The sequence below is a fragment of the Anas platyrhynchos genome, chromosome 22, assembly GCF_047663525.1.
Source record: "Anas platyrhynchos isolate ZD024472 breed Pekin duck chromosome 22, IASCAAS_PekinDuck_T2T, whole genome shotgun sequence".
NCBI classification, from domain to species: domain Eukaryota; kingdom Metazoa; phylum Chordata; class Aves; order Anseriformes; family Anatidae; genus Anas; species Anas platyrhynchos.
In genome coordinates, this window is record NC_092608.1 from 1212829 (window position 1) to 1233768 (window position 20940).

Genomic DNA, 20940 nt, shown 5'->3' on the forward strand with positions numbered 1-20940 from the left:
CGGCTGGCAGCACGGCCTGTCCCTCCCAGCCCCGTGCACCCAGTGTGCAGCTGGGCAGAGGCTCCTGCCTCTGCATGTGTGAGGCTCCACAAGCTCCAGAGCGTTGGGTGGGGAATATTCCTGCTAAAGTCCCCTCATGACAAGGTGGTAACGCATGCTGCGGGTACGCCTCCTGTGTTTTTGGTGCTGTTTTTTCCCCCCAGATTTATTGGTTAGCGTGAGGACAGCCGGTGCCCACAAACCAGGCACCGGGGAAGCGCGGTGTCAGCTCCCCGCGTCTGGCGGGGGCCGCGGCATTTCGGTGGCTGCGAGCTGACGGGTGGCAGAAGTGCTCAGCGTCCAGGCGCCCCTCAGAAGCAGAGAACGTGTCTGAGGATCGCATTAACTCTCCCAGGCTAAGTTATTCTCGTGTTTGTGCCAAGTCCTTTGAATATGTAAAGTGATCCTTCAGCTTTCCTGAAAACCTGTCGGGGAGAAAGGTGGTTTCTCAGTCACATCACCACGCATGAGCAAATTGCTTCAAAATTATTCGACAACAAAACCAAATTCGTCTTCAGAGAAGCCTAGCAGCTCTGCAGGCCTGTGGAATTTAACCTTTAAGTTTGGACACGTTAATCTAAGAGGAAATTCCAGTGGAAAACCATGCACATTGCTGAATGTGTCACGTTAGGGTATTTGGCTGCTTATTTACAGTAGGTGCTTCTCAGAAAAGGGAAATGCAGATCAGTGCTGAAGATGAAAAGAATGTTCTTAAACATCTGCCTCATCTGAAGTAACCTTTGTGTTGGGCTCTAATCTCACTCCAAATCTGCTCAGTATAACTCAATTTATTGGACTCAAACTCTTCCAGATTGTACCAAAGCAAACTAAGGCTCCGTGCCAAAAAATGGCAAACATCTCAGCTTTGTCCCAGCCTCTGATCCATCCAGAAATACAAAGGACCGAAAATGCAGGGATTTATCAAACCTCTAAAAGCAATGAAATAATTAACAGGAGCACTATTGGAGTCACTGCAGTAGATATTTTCATATTGATTAGAGAACGGTTTTATGATGAATATTTCCAAATCGACTCAGCTACAGCAGCAGCTTCTGTTCTCAGATGTTCTTGGGGAGCTCTTGGGACTTGTGTCTCAGGTTCCAGAGAGCATTCCTGGTTTTGTGCCTTGCTGCCAGGGTGAGCATGAGACAGCAAACACGGGTTGCTGTTCTGGAGGGCGGTGTTCCTCCCCTGTAACTATCCAGGTTCAGGAGACATTTCCAGCAGAGGGGAAATGAGTTTCTTCAAAGTCAGGAGGTATTTTCCATCTTCGGGATGTGTTTGAGAAACGGCAAACTCAGACTGGTTCCTCTCACAAATTGGTTAGGCCCTAGAAATCCAGCAGAAATGTTACGTCTGTGCTGAAATAACACTGAAATCTTTGTGTTGCGCAGCATTAGCCTTGACTAAGATGCTTTGTTTGCGCCTGCAAACTGTTCCTCTGGCTTCCCTGTGCCCGGGGTTGCCGAGCGGTGGAAATGAAGCAGATCACCTGGAGACCTTCCATCAGTCCCAGGTCAGAGGCTCCCCGCCCGGTGCAGCAGGCACACGAGGTTCCCAACCGCAGTGATGGTGCAGCCATCGTGAATCCCCAAAAGAGGGAGATGCTCTGTGCCAGGGATCCTCTTCTGCTTATGTGACCCTCAAAGGATGGACAGGAGCCTTTTTGAGAGCCCAGACTCATCCAGTTTGAAGGCTCCCCATCCTTCAGACAGCAAAGGAGTGATGAAGCACAGTGAAACCACAGCGCTGGGCTTTGTGTGCTCATGGATAAATCCGTACTGTGAGTGACCAGAAACCTCTGGGAGTCATCTTCAGCCAACAGAGGCCTGAACTCTGGTTTTAGGAACCCTGCTTCTGGGGTTCTCATCCCCTGGGCAGCGCCCGCATTTACATTCAGCACACACAGGGGATGCTGAAGCTCCCAGCTCTGGTTTCCATGCATCAGAAGTCACAGGGAGCAGCAGCGTACATCTTTTTCCATTTATTCTTCTGTTTCATTTTGTATTTCAATCAAGTTTATTGATTCTTTTTAAAAACATTTAAGTTAACCACAGTTTAGATGTTTATAATAAATAACATTACAAAGAAAACCAGTAATAGTTTTTTGGAGTAAATTACTGAGGTCAGGCTCTCTACTAACACTGAATTAAAGCGTTTGCTTTCTTTAGGGTTTGCTGCATTTATGTCTCTTTGTGCCTTTACTAGCTCATCATACTCCCCCCACCCCAGAAGTGACTCTAATGCTGGCCAAAAGTATTATTTCAGGCTTTTTATTTTCATGACAGATACTTGAGAGATCAGTGAGTTACACAGAGGCTTACAAGTGACCAGAGAATGGTTTTTCAGAATGTGTCACTTGTGTGCGAAGTGAACCTGCTTTCCATTAAATCCCTCCAGGTGAGAAGACAAGTCCAAATTACCCAAAAAGCTCCTCTGCTGACCATCAAGTTGATGTTTTTGGGGTTGTTAGCATTGCATCGCCGTGCTGCTGGCTGTGCCCGCTGACAAACATGGAAGTGTCTCTGCTCTGCTGCTGGTGGGCTCGCTGAACAAGGCTTTATGTAGCCCATTTTCTATTACTGAATTTTTATGTTTGAGTTTCTTCTCTTTTTCTCCATTCTTGGTTTTGGAGTGGGCATAGGAAAGGGAGTTGCATTTCTTTATTTTTTTTTTTATTAACGTTTACCCATTTGCAGTCATTCTCTGTCTCCAAATAAGTCTCTCTCACTGAAGGAAGTAGATGGAGTTGGCTGGCATCGGCTGGTCCTCTTCTGAGTAATTACCGAATTTCACAGAGCAGTCATCAGTGGAAAGCAAGCCAGATAGCGCTCACTGCTGTGACAGCGAGACCTGGCTGTGAAGTTGTGGAAGGAAATGTCTTCATTCTGGGTATACACTCTAGCTTTAGGCAGCACTGAAAAAAAATCAGACATCATACTTTAAAAATTCACTCCTAAAGGTATTCTCCCTTAGCTGTAGTAACAATAGTACCTGTGCCACGAAAGGCTCCGCCAGGTGCCTAATTCTGAAGTCACCCCGTAATGAAGCCAGATTCCAAATTCTGCTCCATTTTCTGTACTGCCCAGCAGAGCCCATACAAGTCTCCTGTTTCCGTGGGCACCCTGCTCTGTCTGCCTTTAGGGAATTCCAGGGCTGGATGTTTGTGCCGTGCTGAGGTATCCCTTCAGAAAAGTATCACTGATCCACAGTTACACTGCTGTTTGCATTATATGCACTTAAAAACTCCAAATTCTGATATTTCGAGCCCGTTGTGTCAGACACCACCCAAATATCCACATTGCCAGGATATATCAGGTGGCCAGAATATCCATTTTGTAGTCAGACTGCTGATATTTGTGTACCTAATAATTACTTTTTTTTTTTTCACATTATGAAAAGAATCTTCCTATATGTCTGTAAAGTATGCGCTGCATTTAGACAGGTTATTAACAGGTTTCTGAGTACTTTAATGTAATAGACACTAATTCGAATATGTTGTGGGTAAGATGAAAGAAATTATTGGAAATGTACCGTTTTGAACATTGTCAGTAGAAAAGCATTGCTGAGGCTCTCAGTAGTGCTTGGAAAAGGCCATTATTCAGTGGGGTGATAACAGTGTCTGTGATTTAATTAATATTGGTGATGTTTTTGATGTGTGTGGAGTCCATTCTCGACAGAGTAAAGATGTAGCACGGCACAAAGCCTGGGGTCCTTAGGTCAGGGACTGTCACTATGGAGCTGGTATCAGTTACAGAACAGACAGGAACAGATTTCGTTTATCTGACACTGAGCATTGTGTTGGGAAAGTTGGCAGTGCTAATAATTAGAGATGTGAGTGCTCGCTAAAGAAACCCTGCTTAGCATGTAATCAATCTTAAAGGGAAAAAAAAATGAATCAACCCACACATGCGAGGTTACAGTGAACTTAACAGGAATGGAGAAAGGCAGATCCCATCTTACGCAAACACCAGAAGCTCTCTGGGCATTCAGACTCCAGCTCTGAGTATTTGAGAGAAAACAACCTGATTCGTGTCTTCGGGTCGATGTTTTGTCATGTTTTGGTCCTTAGGAAAGCAAGAGGAAAAGGTGTCTGCTCTGCGGGCGAGACGCTGCTGTTAGAATTTGTGACCGTGTGTGTGAGAGGTGGCTCAGCAGCTCAGCTCAACACGACACGCTGTGTTTGGGAGGCATTGCTGCAGGGCTGGGCTCACCTGCGTGCTGCAGGCTCGCTTTCACCTCTGGCTGTGCACCTTCCCCTTCCCCGGGCTGCTGCCTGATGCTGCTGACAGACACTCGGTGTGAAGGGGGCACCCCAAGCAGGGCTCCTCTTGTCGCAGATAGAGCCGCCTGAGTGCCTGCAATGTATTTGGAAGAGAGAAGCGAGGCTCTGGGCCTTTCTGCTTCTGCCAGCACTATGTTTGCTCACTTGGGTTTTCTTATTCTACCTTCCAGACACGTCCTTTTCAACCAAAAACATAAAAATTAAAAGTAGGCTAATGAAGCGTAGGTGTTTATTGGTGCTAAGAAAACACCAAGACAAGCAGAAGTCCTTGCACTTCCCAAGATCCGTCTTCGAGAGGTCGGCGTTTCAGAGAATGTCTCCAACATTCCCTGAGAGAATAATTATTTTTGGCAAACTTGCATCGATCGAGTGTAACTTTTCAGCAGCGTGCTCTACACAGCAAGCATCCTTTGCACTCTCTTCTATGTCTTCAGGAAATAAAACTGACAGAAAACTCAATAACCCAGCTGCCTTCCCATTGATCATATTTTGATTCAGAAAATTCGGCAGGCAGCGTGGTGCTAAATTATTAACCGAATGTCATCATTCACAGGGGACGCGCTCTTTGGCACGGTCTTTAGAAAAGAAACGAAGCGATCCCTTGCATGAAATAGGCGAAGGAGTGTCAGCAGCTAAAGAAAGGGAGCTCCTGTCGGGAGCAGCTGTCGAAGCCACGATGTGCAGGTATTGCAGTGCAGGGGGGTGCGGGCGGGCGCGCAGCCTCCCAAAACCTCTCCTTGGTGGCCTCCTGCCCAGCCTCCCAGCGCCGTGCTCGCCTGTCGGGCAGCGCTGCACGCACTCTGGCTTCGCACGGAGGCTGCATTAGGCCCTGGAGACATTTGACATCATGTGAGAAATATGACTTAAAGAAATTCCATAAGCGTTCCAAGACCGGGAAGCCCACATAGCTTCGGCAGTAATGTAGGTGACAAGGAGAAGAAGAAATTCCTCCGCGTTGAGGTAATGCTTTAACCGCGATGGCTGTGCAAAAGTTACGAGCAGATATTCTTTTCTGGTCCTTTCTGTTTCTCTTTCCGGGTAGAAAGAAAAGTTTGAAGAAGAAGGAATCGGAACCAAAAAAATAAAAAATCATTTGATGTGAAGTGAAATGTCATTCGGGGTTTGGGTTTTGGTGGAGGAGGCCTGGCCAAAACCCGGTGCTGCAGCTGGCACCGCTTCTTCCTGGGGGCAGTCAGTGCCAGCAGCGGGCTGCTGCAGCTTGGCGAGCTGACACAGCTCACAAAGCTGTCGTGGCTCATCATAACAAACGTACAGCACCAGGGGTTTTGGGGAACCGTGGCACAGACCCTCTGAGGCCTCTGTGTGCTCCCGCAGCATCCCTCGTCGTCCCGGAGTGCTCCAAGGATGGCAGCTGCCGGTGATGGCACGGCCCGAAGGAGGTGGGTGGCAGTGAGCAGCCCCTTCCAAAAGCTGCAGAGGCCGAGATGTGGAAGGGCAAAGCAAAGCGAAGTGCCTGGAGGTGCTGGGAAAGCCGGGTCACCTCCTGGCTGCTGCCGGCATCCCTCAGACAATGCTGCCTCTAGAGTACACAAAGGTGCATTGAGCGCGCGCAGAGCCCAGACAATATGGGCTTTGTGGCACGCTTCGCTCCTTCTGCTCAAGTGGAGCCTCCTTAGAGCAGCGTGATTTTAGTGGAGTTCTCAGAAACGACTTTTCCTGGCGTGTTAGGTATGGAAAATGTTTATCAGGTTTTGCTTTGTTTATACCGTTGGAGAAAAGTCATAATGATGTTCCTGGTCAGTTTAATCCACGCAAAATATGTCAGCCCGATGTGTTTATGTTTTCTGTTCTGTGCGTTTAGGCAGCCTCTTTTACAGCTTTCAGCAGGACACTGAGTTTTTCTGGCAGCTCGTGTTCTGACATGGTGTTACCCAGCAGGGGAGAAATAAAGGGAGGATGTTTAGGTTAATGTGGTTTAATAAAAGATCTGGTTTTAAGTCTGGAAAAGGCATAGTGAAGAGTCTTTATCCCAGTGTTGATTGTAGGGGATCTTTTAGTCTCCAGACTCAGTAACGGTTTTTGGATATGAGAAAATACTGTGGAGGACCGAGTGCTTTTTCCTAGTGTAGCCACTGGGAACTGAATTCTCAGACACGGGAGTTTTACAGCTGTTAGATCCCACAAGCTGCACTTTCCTGGTTCTGCTGTTAAATCAGGTACAAAATAAAAAACGTAGCTGAGAACAAGATGCTCCTTCTAAAATCAGAGAAAGGAAAACAATTAGAAAGAAGGGAACACCCGAGTTGGTGTGGAAATGGCACTTTAGGCCTCCACAGATCGTTAGGAAGCAAGAAAAGCTCCCCTGGGCATTTAAGGTAAGTTTGAGCTGACCAGCAGAGCCACAGACACAACGTGCTCCCTATGGGGTGTCAGCTGTCCAATTCTGTGACCATTGCTGATGAACTCACTGAGCTCACCTCCAGTCCTGGACAGAAATCGGGCAACATTAGATATTTTTTACAACTTTGTGCCAGATTTCATTATTTTTTTCCTGTTTGTTTTTAACTCTAAGTGGTAGATTCATTTAGCTAAATTTGGCTCTGTCTGTGCAAGCTGATGACGTGGTCTGGGGCTTGCACCGACCCCGCATGTCCCAGCTGCCCGGGGAAGGCTGTCGGTGTCTGACGAGGCAGCCCTGCGGGGGCTGCAGGTCTGGCTGTGATGTGCTGCTGGTTCCGAAAGCTTCACCTCCTTGGAGAACCGGGAGAGAGGTCTCATGGACACCGTGTGCCCGTGGCTTACACCTGGTGTCTGTCGACTGCATTGCAGTGAGCTCTGAGATCCCATCAGGATCCTCGTGTGCTGGCACCAGGAAGGTAGGGAGCAGGGCAGAGGGACCGCTGCCGCGAGCACGTGGTGGAGTCAGAGCCCAGATGGAAGAAAGAAATTATTATGGGCACGGTTCTATAGCTGAGGCATTCAGGAGAAAATCACAGAGCTTCCCCGAAGTTGCACAGAAAGGCGGTGACATGTCAGGGCACCCGCCCTGGGTTTTTGTCAGGGCAGCGCTGCCCTGGGCGGCAGATCGCCTTTCCCATTCATGCTGTAGGCAGCGCGGGTAGGAAGAACGCGGGGCATTGTTCTGCGAGCTCTGGGAGGAGGCCTGGACGTCTCTGTGGCTGCTGCCTATTTTGGGCTGCTTTGCTCTCCTGATGCAGTCAGTGGGGACCAGCTCGCTCTGTATGCTGTTAGTTTCACTTTGAGTTTTTTTTTGTGTCTTTTTTTTTTTTTTTTTACTTTTTTCCCTGCCTTCTCTCTGTTTTTTTTTTTTCCCTATACCATTTCACAGGTCCATTTGAGTTACTTACAGTCTGCGTGCCCTCTGTCTTTTGTTTTAACCACAACGCGAAGCATGTAGCAGGTTCCTTGTGACCCTGAATACACGACTGGAAACATCCCCGTCCCTGTGCTTCGCTCCCTGCCATGCTGAGTGCTCCTTGGACCTCTGTACAGCAAACACAGCTTCTGCCCCTTAAGTGTGCCATTTGCCTGGCAAAATGCACCTTTAAAAAACACATTTATAACAGCAGTGCTTGGTAAAACAAGGTAGGACATTGTGGCATCATTTTAATCTCCACTCCAGCTGTTTGGGTGTGCTGTATGATGGGTGTGCTGCTTTCTTCCCACCCGTGTCCAGTTTGTGAGATGCAAAAGAAAGATTTTTACATGCAGAAAACACCAGTGCTGTGTTCAGATCTGAGAAAGGAATTCCACTGCCCAGGAATAAGTCTGTATTTCTGTAAATGGTACAAACTGGACTTGGGCTTGTGGTGGTGATGCCAGGAGAGTAGAGCAGCTCTGCTCTGGATGCGGTGATGGAAGCGTCCCAGAAGCTTTGGCCTGAAATTGCAGAAATAATTCTTAAATTATAGCAGTCAGAAGTTAATGTATCTCTGCTCGGTATTGTCAGTGGCAAACCCAAGCCCATTAATTTCCCCCTCGGTGTTTGTTTGAGAAATCATCCCCTGTCAGCTGCTGCTGGTGAACTTGTCTCCTCGCCGCATTCCTAGACATGCTCTCTGTCTCCCAGCGAGGGTCCTATCCCTGCAGGAGATAAGATACAACCGGTATTCACTAGGAGGTGTCAACGGGCTGCTTTATGACACATGATGGGCGATAAGGGCCGCGGAGAGGTGCTGATGTGGCCACATTAGTTAATGAGGTCATAGCCCAAGTTGCTGCCCCACTGATAACCTGCAAATCCAAATAATGCCGAGATAGCAGCGGGGCGCTCGGTCTGTCCCCGTGTCCTCTTGCTGTCCGTCACACCCGAGCTCCCGGTCTCACGAAATGAGGATGCTTCCCGAGGAGCAAGGCTCGTCCTCGCTGCTCCCAGGGCTGCTCCCGGCCGTGGGGAGGCCGCGGGACCCGGGGCGGTGGTGCTGGGGCTTGGCGGGGCCCCTTCCCATCTACTGAGGGCACCGCTACGCCGAATCAGCAGTAATAATAATGAAAAATGCTAGGAATTTGGGAATCTGTGAAATCTGCTGGTTTTCTCCTTTTTTCTCGTCGCAAACAAGCCGAGACCTGGCAACGTCTCGTGGTGCTGGCAGTGAACTCTCTGTCCTTCCCTGCTTAGAAGCTCAGGTCTAATTTATTTAATTATTGGAGCACACTTTCAAAGTGCTCCGTGCCTCCTCTTTTGTGTCTCAGGTTCAGATGTATTTTTAGCGCTTGTTACTGAACTGGTTCTGTGCATTGGAGAAGAATTAATTATTGTTTTGGGTTTGTTGTTATTCAGACACTCGGAAAAAAAAAAGAGGATTTTCAGACTTTGAACACCTCAGGGGCTTTGTTATATGCCGTTTGTGTGTCGTTGGGTTTTTAATGATGATTTGGTTTCTAATGCAAGTTCAGCACTGCTGGAAGGTGGCGGCCCCAGCACACGAAGCCAGCCCCGAGCGTGGCAGGAGCTCGCCCTCGCCCTCCTTGGGTGGCAGAGGCTGGCTCAGGGACCTCGTCTTCCTCCAGGCGCTGCTGAGGTCGCTTTTCTTTCCAGCAAAGAAAAGTTAGGGATTCCTCCAAGCTGTTGGTGAACCTCGGTGGCGTTGCTAGAAGCAACGTTTGTCCATTGATGGATGTGCAAACCCTCTTATCAGATCTTCTGGTTAGGCTTTGGTTGGATGCTCCGAACTGTACGGATTCATGAAGGCAGCTGATCAGATGTGTCGAAGCTCAGCTGTGCTCCTTTGAGTTTTTGTTCCATAGTTGGGTGACAGCTAAAAAATATTTATTTTTTCATTGGCCATTGAATGCCATGTGCTTTTCCCAGATGCGAGTGCAGATTCATGCGTAGTCCTTGTGATTAGAAGTTGGTGTTGTAAAATGTCAAATTGGAAAACTGGAGACTGATGTAAAAAAATGCATGGGGAGAAACCAGTAAAAATGATTGGAAAATTAAAGAAAACACATTTCCAGTATTCACCAAATTGTTATTTTTACGTTGTTTTCCCCATGTACCTGAACACGGAACAGTGGGCACATCTCACAGGCATTAAAACAGGGAGGAATCCAGGTGGCAGTGCCCGTGGCGTGGTGTGGGGCTGCTGGGCCAGGCCAGGAAGGTGGCAGGAGCCTCTGGGGAAAAGCTCGCCCAAGGGGACCACCAGTTCCTTGGGGTTCAGCCGTGCTCAGAGCTCACACCTCGCTCCTGGTGCCTCCAGCCCTGGGGCCTTCCTCTGGGTGGCTCAAGGGCTCCGACTCCTCTCCTCGGACAGCTCCGACACGTCCCTGCAGGGCCTGCAGCCATACCAAGCATCAGCGTCACCTGCTCTGCTGCTGGGCTGTGGTTTTTGCTGTTAGACCATAAGTAATTCTCACCTTCAGCTCTTTGGTGTTTTCGTGTGCAGCCTCCTGACCGAACCTGCTTCGGCTTCGCGAAGAGGTTTTGTATTTAGGTGACTTTTTGGGCACGGATTTTATAAAAACCTCTCCCAGCTCCGCTGCTGGTTGGAGTGTGCATGAAGCCGTGCTCTCGGCACCTCTGCTCTATCAGTCTATTCATTCTCTCTTTTTTTTTATCTCGCTCTTCCTCCCGCCATGGGCCCAGCCTCTGTGATTAAGTCTGCAGCTCTCCTGCTGTTTTTAATAGGCCTGTAGACCTGACCATCTGATGAGAACCAAACTGCACAGCGTGCTCCTGAATACTTTCACTGGAATCTCCTAATGCAGGGTATTAATCATGACTGTCAAACCATTCAGGCCCTAAATATGTCCACCCAGTATAAAATCATACTAAACGGGGGGGAAGGACTTGGCCCGTATTAAAACCAGGCATCAGACGGTCCCCGACTTCCCAGGCGCGATGGCCCGGGGCACTGTCCGCTTGGACAAACAAGGGCATATTCAGAAGGGGCTGGTGGTGCCTGACAGTCATAAAAGTTTGAGAAAATAAGCATAATGAGTTAAAGGAAATGCAGAAAGGCGTGGCTTCCTCCTCCTTTACCAACACGTATTCCTGCGAAATAGTTTGCTGGGGTATGTAGTTCAGATGCATCTGCCTCGGTGATCTTAATAAACATTAGGTTGGGTCTTCTGCTGCTGCAATTAAAAAGCAAGAAGTGCCAGGCCAGCCGCGGTCGTACTGAGTTGGGCACACAGAGCTCGGGGATTTCTTGCTCCAGTGTATCCCTTGAGTTTGATCCTGGGACGCGCAGAGCCCAGCGTGGCAGTAAAGCATGGGGTTGCTTGACAAGACACGAGAAAGGTAAGGCTGCTTCTCTGTTAGCCATGAATTAGACGTGCATGTTTTAAACTGTGCTTGTTCTTGATGTTTCTAAGCTGCCAGGGAATGCAACCCCTAATACGAGAACGCACCTTCCTCCTCCCCCCCCAAAAAAAGGCTGTTTCTAATTCTCTGCAGTAAGAATGCCTTTATTCTTTGGAGTCGGCAATAAAACTTAATCGAGTGTAAAATAAAAGTTACATAAGGTGAGTGGTAAAATTTTACTGTTCCCAATGCTGGGTTTATTGGAGCCTCCTCTCGGCGCTGGGAGCCACGCGCCTCCTGCCCAGGAAGGCCCCGCGCTGCGGCACGGCCCGGGGACCCTCGGCAGCCTCCGGTGCTCCCAGGGCCAGGAGGACCCTCTGCTCATCCCGGGGACCCTCTGCTCATCCCGGGGACCCTCTGCTCATCCCGGTAAGGCCTCTGCTCCCTGCGTGCTTCGACGGACAGCGGTAGTGGGAGAGGTGTCAGGGGTGAGCCCAGCTGGTCCCGGTGCAAGCAGCCGCTGGCAGCGCTCCTGCAGCCCGCACGGATCCTGCCAGGCCAAGCCGGGCTGCAGCAGCCAAGCGAGCGTCCTGCTCGGGGCTCCCTGACCTCTGCCCGGCTGCCTTTCACTTGCCCTGCACACGGGGCTCGGGTCTTTGCTCGCCTTCCTCTTGCCTTGCTCTGTGCCTGGTGTAAGAATGCACAGAGCCAGTAAGAATAAAAGGTGGGAGTGTTGCTGTGCGCAAAGTAAGGCAGGTGGCTTCCCTTCGTGCCTGTCGCTGGCTGCATTCATTTGGTGGAATGGCTACCAGGGTAACGTGGCCCTGATCAGTTTCACTTGCACACTTAGTGGGCTGATTTAATGTTCTTTTTCCCTTTCTGTTGTGTTTTTGATAAATATGGCTTAAAATATCAGGCTATTTGGCACTTCTGGAAATACAGCAAAGTTTGTCTTATTTAATTGCTTTTGCATTTGTTCCTCTAAAACCCAATTGAAGCAGCGATGACAAATAAGGCAGCCGACCCTTGCGAGAACAGTAACAATGCAGCGTTTCCTACCCTGGCTTGTGTTTCATATTTCCCATGCTGTGAAAGAAAAATCCTCCTCGAACTGCGGAGCAGTGGGTTTGTTGTCATTGCTCTTGGCAGGAAGGCCTCCAACTGCCAACTGTGTTAGATGCTTGGAGTCTAGACTAGGATGTAGCAACCAGGCGCGTCTCAGCTGGCTTTGGCTTTGGAAATGAAGCAGGGAGCCCAGAAACGGGGCCGGAGGGCAGTGCTCAGGGCGAGAACCTCTCGGCTCTCCTGGAGAAGATGCGGTCTGCTTGAGTGTCTGAGACAGCCCAGCCACCAGAGCAAGGAATTTATGGAGGAAATCAGAGGAGCATCAGCCCTGCCTTTCCCCATCGCCTCCGAGTGATATTGCCAAGAGCCAGGGGAAGGCACATGGTGGCCATGGGCAGTTCCAGAGAAGCTGGGCTGTGGGGTTTGGGCGCTCCTGGGCACAGCTCGGGTAGCCGCGCCTACAGTGGTGGTCGGCTTTCAGTCCCCCGTGGGACAGAGCAGCACCAGAGCAGCCGGTGAGCAGTGCGCAGCCAATTCCTGCATGGGAGCGGCCGCAGCCTGCCCTGCAGCACGGGTGGCTGCAGGGCCGTAGGAAGAGGCCAGCCAAGGCTGCACGCCAGCTTCTCTGGCTGTACAGCACAGGGCAGCAGGAGCTTTGGGCATCTCTCACTGTGTGCTTCCCAGGGGTGGCTTCTGGTGCACTTTGCTGGGAATTGCCGCAACACAGTGGGTATGAGGAAGGGCCCCGTGTTGTCAGATGTTGCGTTTGTACCCATTGCTTTGGGCTCGCTGCATGACCTTGGTGCTCAGCCCTCCTGCAGAGCTCCGGGTCGGGCTCCTGGCAGCCCCAGTGCTCTGGCAAGAGCTTGGTGTGGCACTGCACACCTCTCCAGCACATCTCTGCCCTGTGCTGCAGCACCAGGCTCCGCTCTCGGTGCTCTCCAGACCCTTCTAAGGGCTCGCAGGTTTGCGTTGCTCCAACATTTTAAGAAAAGCAAACGGTGCCCCTGATGAGGGGAACCAGGCGGGGTTCATGCAAAACAAAACCTTGCTATATTTGTGCAATTGTTCGAGCGGTTACGGGAGATAATTTGACCTTACAAAAGGGAATTATATATGATTTTGCCTTATTTCTTTCTTCTGCAAACTGACTTACGGCATGCGCGATGACTCATGCCAAGAGAGCAGAGAGGATATCGCACAATTCCAACCGCTTCGAAGGAAATGGACTCTTGGTGCCCTGAATAAAATAGAAAATTGTTAATAGCTGAAAAATGGCCAAATGTTCCCTTCTGAAAAGTCATTGTGGAACAATTAGAGCCACTAATGCTAAGACTGCTGGCTTACGCTTTCTTTTAGCAAAGGTGAAGGGGGAGGGAAAAAAAATGCCAAATGCAGCCTTTAGAAAATAGAGAATTATTATTTTTCAGGATGAAAAGATCGGTGGCACACATTGCACACATGCCAGGACAGAACATTTCCATCACACGCCCCCACGTACACGCACACGTGTGAAGGGCGACGCTGTGCCAGCCGTGCCGGCGTGCACTGGTACCTGCTGAAACCCGCGTGGGTGCTTGCTCCAGCCTCGCGTCTCTTTAGCAGCGTTTTATTGATCCTGTCTGGCTCTCTTAGGGGCATAACACATGTATATTAGAGGCCATTTATTCCTGATGTATCTGTACTCGTGAAACATGTTTCTATAACTGTATTATTAGTTTTGTCCAGCCTACAGGAAAAAGTGATACCGTAGCTGGCATCCCAGTGTTAGGTCATATTAAAACCATCTGTAACAAATCTTTATTTGCAGTTACTTTAGAGTTCAAATTTCAGCTTCTACTCCACCTGTCATCAGTGTTTATCCTCATAAACTTTCACAGCTTCTTTTATGCTGTTTCTTTTTTTAGTTCTGAGAGACCTTTTCAGCATTTTTGGCAATCTTGCGCTTAACTTTGCTTAGCAGAATTTCCCTCCTTTTGATTCAGAAAATACATAGGTTTAATACATCTAGAGTATTTTTAGGAGAAGAAAATGATTTTTAATGTGATTTCCAAGAACAGCACTGTCGTGACTGTGATCTCCATGTGGACTTTGGCGTAGGAGAATAAAATGCTGAGGGAGGCTGTCTGCGAGCTGTTGCAGCAGAAGGACGCCGTTGTTTTGGTGGGAATCAATAATTCTGCTCCCTCTCTGAGCGGCTGTGCAGAGGGGATGCTGACATGATAACCGTGTGCTCGTTCGGACCTTTTGGCTTGCTGATTAAGATCATAGCCAAGATTATGAAGGGTGTTGTCAATTCAGCATGCAGCATGGATTTTAGAGTACCGCCACATCCGAAAAGGCTTCAATCTCTTGAATGCACACATCAAAAAAGCCTTTGCTTGGCATCGTCCAGTACAATCTCTAAAGCTGGGCACAGCTCTGAAACATCAAATGCAAAACCTGAGTTGTGTCTGTGGCTTCAGAGTGTGGCTCACCACGGAGGAGGTCTGCTCCAGCAACTGCTGGGTCTGTAGGAACCTCTGTGGGCTGGGCTCACGTGCTGGAAGAGAAAGGTTTTAAAACCTTTTTTTCTAATTTATGTTTTTTAATCAACCTACTTGGTCTTCCAAGCAGAACCATTTGTTGATGCTGAACATTTCTGATGTAGTTTATGTTGTCAGATTGCTGTGGTGAGCAAAGATGGGCATGCCAAGGAAAACAGACGTTCTGCTGCATGGGAAGAGCTGCGGTTCCAATAATTCTCTATAAAGTGTGTTTTCCACTGTGATATCTGCTGTTGTTCTTTCAAGTGGGATCTGGGGAGCAGTTAATAAGCACATGTTTTCTCTCAGCGATTCCAGAGCTGCCCAGAGAAGTAGGGCCAGTAACTGAGGTTCCTGCATCAGCGCGGTACGGTCTCGGAGGAAATAGGACACCCTCCCCACTGCTGGCGGCCTTACCAGGTTCTCAGTGGTGCTGTAAACACACTGTGAATCCAGTGACTGATCTGAGGATCCTGCAAGATCATAACAAATGAATGAATCCTTGGAAAGAAAGCAAAACAAAAGTCTAGAGAAAATTGCACTTGAAATAGCCGATGATCGCAGCCATTGAGATGCTCGTTATGCACACTTGTGTAAATAATTTGTCACGTTGACACGTTGCAGCCAAAGGAAGAGGACCTTGCTCCTTATAATTTGTGTCTGCCCGGTGCTCGGAGTGAGTGTCCTGGTCCTTTCTTCCTCTCTCCTGGTCTTTTCCTCCTGCGTCTCTTATTTCTGTGATGCAGAGGACGCATGAGTCTCGAGGTGATGGGGAAGTCTTTTGGGATTTCATCCCAGCTGCCACAGGAGCAGTGCATTTTCCACCTTGGGACGTATCGTTTTTTCTCATGCATAGCTGCATTTGATCTTGTCATTATTTTTTGTGATGCTTTATGCCTCATATCCCATGATTATGGCTCCTAAGCACTCAGAATGTCCAAATTCAGCTGACAATCTCCTCATCTTTCTAGATGGTTGGCATAGCAGTGCCTCATCCTCAGGCCAAACAGAAACTTGTTTTTGTTGGACTTGCTGTTTAATATGAGCAAAAGGAAGCAGAAGACCAGGTTGTTAAAGAAACCACTGGGTAAATAGTGCATAGCTGAGCTCAACAGTGTGTGCAGAGCTATTTGCGGAGATAAGAGCCTTCCAAAAATTTGACATGAGAGCAGTGGGGTTCAGAACACAGAGCAGACAGGTTGTTCGCACGGCGTGCAGTGCTCCGCAGCTCGATAACAGAAATACCATTTGCATCGTAAGAAACCCTATACAGGTGTCCTTTGTCTCAACTGCCCTGCTACGTGCTGGGCACGGAGGGAAGACCAAACACTGGATGGAAAGCGAGGCTAGTCAGTGCACGCGTGCATATTTTAGAAGAACGTGAAGATGTGAACAGGTCTGGATGGTGGTTGACATGCCTGCCGCGGGTGGTGCAGGTTTTGATCGCTTAGCTTCATTTGCAGGGTGCCTGTCAGGGTCTTTGTGTCTCCAGTGGGAGACAAAACTGGCAAAACAAAGAAACTGCAAGATGTTTAAGATGTAAATTAACTATTCTGTATTTAAATGGACTTCTGCGCAACTTATAAAAGCCTAACAGCTTCTAAGAAGCCTGGCTCCTCGGTGCGTTTCTGGGTGCCACCCGGAGGGAGGGAGCTCGGGCTCAGGACAGCAGCAGGGCCCTGCGGACCCCAGCAGAGGAGCTCTGCTCCCGGCCCCACGTCCCCGCTTGGTTCCCCGCCAGGCTCGGTCCCGACAGCCGTGTTTGGGGGGTTTGAGCAGAGCTCCGGAGCCTCTTCTGTCACCACTCCATCTGTGCTGGCTTTCTGTTGGCTTGCTTCTGCCTGAGCGTGTAAGTACGCACAAGGACGCGCGTGTGTGTCGCTGCCGTCGTCTTTCGTGGGGGATTTGTTTTCTTTTTTAATGATCCCGTTCGGGGTGAGAGCAGGGAGGCAGGGGAGCTGCCACGGCCATAAAGCGGGCAGAAAACAAGCTTCATCTTTATAGCACAGAAGAGCACATTATGGATGTTTTTAATCTCTTTGACCTCGTGGCGGAGAAGGAGGGAAGTGAAGAAATTGTGACAAACCCCAGCCCTTTAATGCCAGGTTTGTTACTGCTCGGAGTGCCCTAAGGGTTAATGTAACAGTTTTAAGTCCTTCAATCACACCCACCCCCACCTACAGAACACTTCCAAATAATCCCTTTATAATAGACCCTTTTCCACAGATTGTATCTAACCCATGCATTAATGGGGCCCGTTGGTGTCAAGCATTTCAACAAATACGGGCCAGCAGCCTGCTCGGGGAGCCCCTCTTTCTGGCTCCATACGTTAATGATCTTTTGCCCCTCTGACTTAGCTCCCCTGCTGCAGGGACAAAATTAAACTACTGCGGATGGCAAAATAGTTATTTGCTGCCCAGGCAATTACATACTTCCAAAACTCTCCATCGCGGAAGGCCAGATGGACTTTATAGAAACCAGACCCAGGCCGCAGTTTTAATTATCATAGTCCTGTCAGAAATGAGTGAAATTCTGAATGACCGCATGAAACGAACCAAAAGCCTTACACATGGATTTTTTCCTCAATAAAATTTTATGGCTTCTTAAAGAAACAGCATTCATATATTTTACGAGGCCTAATCATTCACTAATGCCTATATTAGTGCACCTGTGGCACTCGGCCCCATGGAAATTGCAGCGCTGGGCCCAGCTCCGTCCTTGTGCGTGTTATTGCAAACCCCTTGTCAGGAAGGCAGCACATGCTCCAGGGAGAAGCCGGGCTCGTTTCTGTTAGCCAGCAGTCGGTGTAATAAGGCAGAGAGATTTATGGACATTTATTTGCTGAAAATTTCGTTTCATCGCGTGAATAAGGCTTGCAGAAATGAAACGACGCTCCGTAAGAGGAGCGTTTTTAACGTTCATCGCGGGGCAGGGCAGTTATTTGGAGGGGTTGGACACGTCGTGTTCCTGTGCTGATTCAGTATGAGGAAGGATTTCCCCGGAATATTTTCTCCTGAATACTTCCCTGTGGACACTCTCCCCTCTCCTCGCAGCATTTGCCCTGTAAGTGCCCGGGAGCTGCATGAGGTGGTCCCAGAGGTGACCAGGGCACCGGTGCTGTCCTGTGCTATGTCCTGAGGGATCCCGTGCCCTAAATGTAATGGCTCAGGATTGTCCCCCATTGGTAATGATTCTGGGTCCTGTGAAAGCCCTAGTTTAATCGGTTCTTGTTCGTTCAAAGCAGGTGGCCCAGCTGATGGATTTACCTCACTGTGTTTCATCACACGGTCTCTAGAACCGCCAGTCCCTCTCGCAGCCAGCACAGGATCTCCAGGGTGTTTGGGGCAGATATTTCTCATCTTCACAAAGCTTCCACAGTCTCTGCAGCTGCTCTTTCCTTTCCGTATCACTCTCTTGGCCGTCAGATGGTGCCTAACACCTGAACTGGAGCCTGTGACCAACTCCCAGCACCCAGTCCTAAGGCCGGACAACTCCGGATCCTTCCAGCTGTCGTTGTGCACCACGTTTCTAGTCCTCAGCGTGTTCCCACAGCTCCGTGCAGGGCTGTCACTGTTTGCCTGCCTCTCTCTTGGTGTGTGCTGCCCATCCCAGGCCATCCCAGCCCTGCCGTGTGTCTCCCGAGGGCCCCGATCGCGGAGCAGCCCTGCGGTGCCCGCTGCCGAGCCCAGGGGAGGATGAGCAGGTTGGAGCTAGCTGGCAGCAGAGGGAAGGTGGCCCGGAGGAATGCATCTCATCTGGTCCTTAAAGTCAAATTTGCTAATGAGGTCCACTTCAGCAACGTGCTGACAGCCGCAGAACATACTGGGTGTGTTAGCCGCAGCGCGGCTGGAATGAAGTCAGCTTTCTCTCCCTATGCTTTCTCATTACTTCATGCGCTTGGCAGCTGCTAACAGACTGGACGGGCTTAGCCAAAATAAGACCCGATGTAGAAACATGGAAAAGACTATTTAGTGTTTCCAACCAGTGGTGCCGGGGGGCGGCGGGGCTGCCCCGTGCGGATGCTCTGCCCGCGGTGCCGCCAGGTGGGGGCTGAGCCCTCCGCCGCGTCCTGCCGGGGGGACAAGTGTCCTCTGATGGAGCCGGCCGCTTCCAGGGGGGGCTGGGAGGAAACTGAGAGTATTTGGATAAACTCGGCGGCCCTTCGGACTAGAAAAGGACTTTTGTTCGCGTAAAGAAAAAGGCTGTTACATTACCATAGGATAACTGGACCCCGGCCAGTAAAAACTGCGCTTGAAGTATAAAGACTGATCGGGAGTGTCAAACGAAGGATCTTTTCCTTGAGGTCAGGTATTTATTTTTATTGATTAGAACGTGAGATCTACATCTATGGCATGGCTTGGCCCGGAGCACGGTCTCTGTGGAGGATTGTCCATCCACCAAGGGCGCATTGTGCCCAGCTCTGCAGCTCCCTCCTTGTTGCTGTGCCTCCGGCTTCTCTGCGCGGTCACTGCCCGGCCACAGGTGCCCGGCATGGCGCTGCCAAGCTTGGTGACATCCCCAGAGGCATTTCCAAGCACGTTGGTGGCTGCTGATGGGCTCCTTTCTGCCCAAGAACCATGCCAGGGGTGGGGAGCTCAGTGGTGCCCGCTGGCCGTCCCCAGCATGGGGTGGTTGAAGCCCCATCCCGTTGGGAAGCTCCCTTGGGAAGGAGCAGATCCAGGAGCACTGGGGGGGCACCTTCTGAGCATCGTGCTCCCTGCCGTCCCCGAGCAGAGGGTGAGGCTCGTGTGCCTGTCCTGGCTGCTCTTCTGAAGCTCTCGCGATGCAGCGGAGCGGTTTGGGGCAGAAGAGGTGGCTTTGTTAATCCAGAGTGAAAGAGAAGAACTGAGAGCTGAGAAACACCCTCGAGGGTTCCAGCCAACAGATTATTGGGTCCATGCTCCTGCTTAGGTCTTTTTTATGATAATATGATATGCTTTGGTATAAAATATAAAAGACATATTTGGTGCAAATGTTTTCCTAGGATTTATTTGTATCTAACCACTTATGAAAGTTTTACTGACTTTAAAGAACAGATTTGCTCACCACCCATAAACCACGTCTTTCTGCTTTAATTAAACCATTTTTGTCCATGAGGTTTTATTCACACACTGACAGCACCAATATAAATACATCTCTGCCAGAGTAATTAATAAAAGTAGGCAGCACAAGGGAGAAAAGCATGTGTGTCGTATCATCCTGGTAGGCTCTACCGTTGTATAGCTCTTCCAAAAAAGTTAAGAACAGCCCCAATTAAAATGTTACGTGGCTTATGTGTGTTCAGATTTAATTTGGTATAATTGAATTTATGTTCATCCTTGGAGAACTCACGGGGCTGCCAGATAGAGACAGAAATCACTTATACCGTGGAAATACTGCACTATTAGATTTTTTTTAAGGCTGCAGGATTAGGTCTTAATAAACTGTTTCAACAGCATTTCAAGGCTTGGGTAGTGGCTTGGACTGACTGTGTGGGTATTGCAAAGGGAATGAAGACAATTCTTGTTTTCACCATATGTTTTAATGGTTTTACGTGTTAAAGAACAGCTTGGAAATGTGACACGGTGCTTCCTACTTAGCATTACATTAGTAATTTTTATTACAGTTTGAAGGAGTTTTTGCAGCCTACATTCTATGATCTATACTTTATACCTTCAGAATAAGAAGCTGCCTCAAAAAAATGTCTCCATCTGTTAATGAGGAAGACTTTCAGGTTACTTTCATGTGGATTTCTAATACCTGAAGTCTTTGAAATGGTTTCCCAACAGCATTTCACTGGAGGAAAGGTGTTAGTTTTGGAAAGAAGGAGAAACCATCCTCACATTTAGAGCTGACTTGAGAAAGCAATGTCCTTTTCTGTCCCACCCATCCCATTAACAAAAATCCTGCTCTCTTTTTGCAGGCATTTAGCCTTGTGTCCTGTCTCGTGTTTGACTGACACGAGTGGGATTTTTTTGCAAGCATTTTGGGGAGGTGCTCACGTGCTGCAGTGATGGTGGCGATGCCGAAACCCCAATAACAAGCAAACCCTGTAGAAGGAGCAAACATTTTCCTGCTTAGCAGGTGGGCAGGAGTGGCCCAGGTAGGATGTGGGATCCTTTTCCTGAGGGTGCTGATGCAGTCCTTTATTCCTACAGCAGAGGCGTGTTCCCATGCTGTATGGGGCCTTTTGGTGAGCAGATGCCTGATGCTTGCCATCCTCAGCTCTGTCTTCTGGATTGCCCTCTGACTTGCTGGTAGTTGAGAAAATCCCTGTACAAGGTTGATACCAGTCTTTTTTTTTTTCTCTTCCTATT

At 49.2% G+C, this 20940-nt stretch overlaps 1 protein-coding gene across 14 annotated transcripts in view; it reads left to right on the plus strand.

The window, feature by feature from the left end:
• Positions 1 to 20940, plus strand: part of PRDM16 (PR/SET domain 16) — a 363626-nt gene that overhangs the window by 280439 nt on the left and 62247 nt on the right. The window contains exon 1 of one of the 14 annotated variants that reach the window (XM_072027026.1): positions 10840 to 11051. The exons of the other annotated variants lie outside the window; for them this stretch is intronic. The gene's annotated coding sequence lies outside the window, so the exon portion shown is untranslated. Of the gene's footprint in view, positions 1 to 10839; positions 11052 to 20940 lie in introns of those variants that run through there. 14 annotated transcript variants of the gene reach the window in all.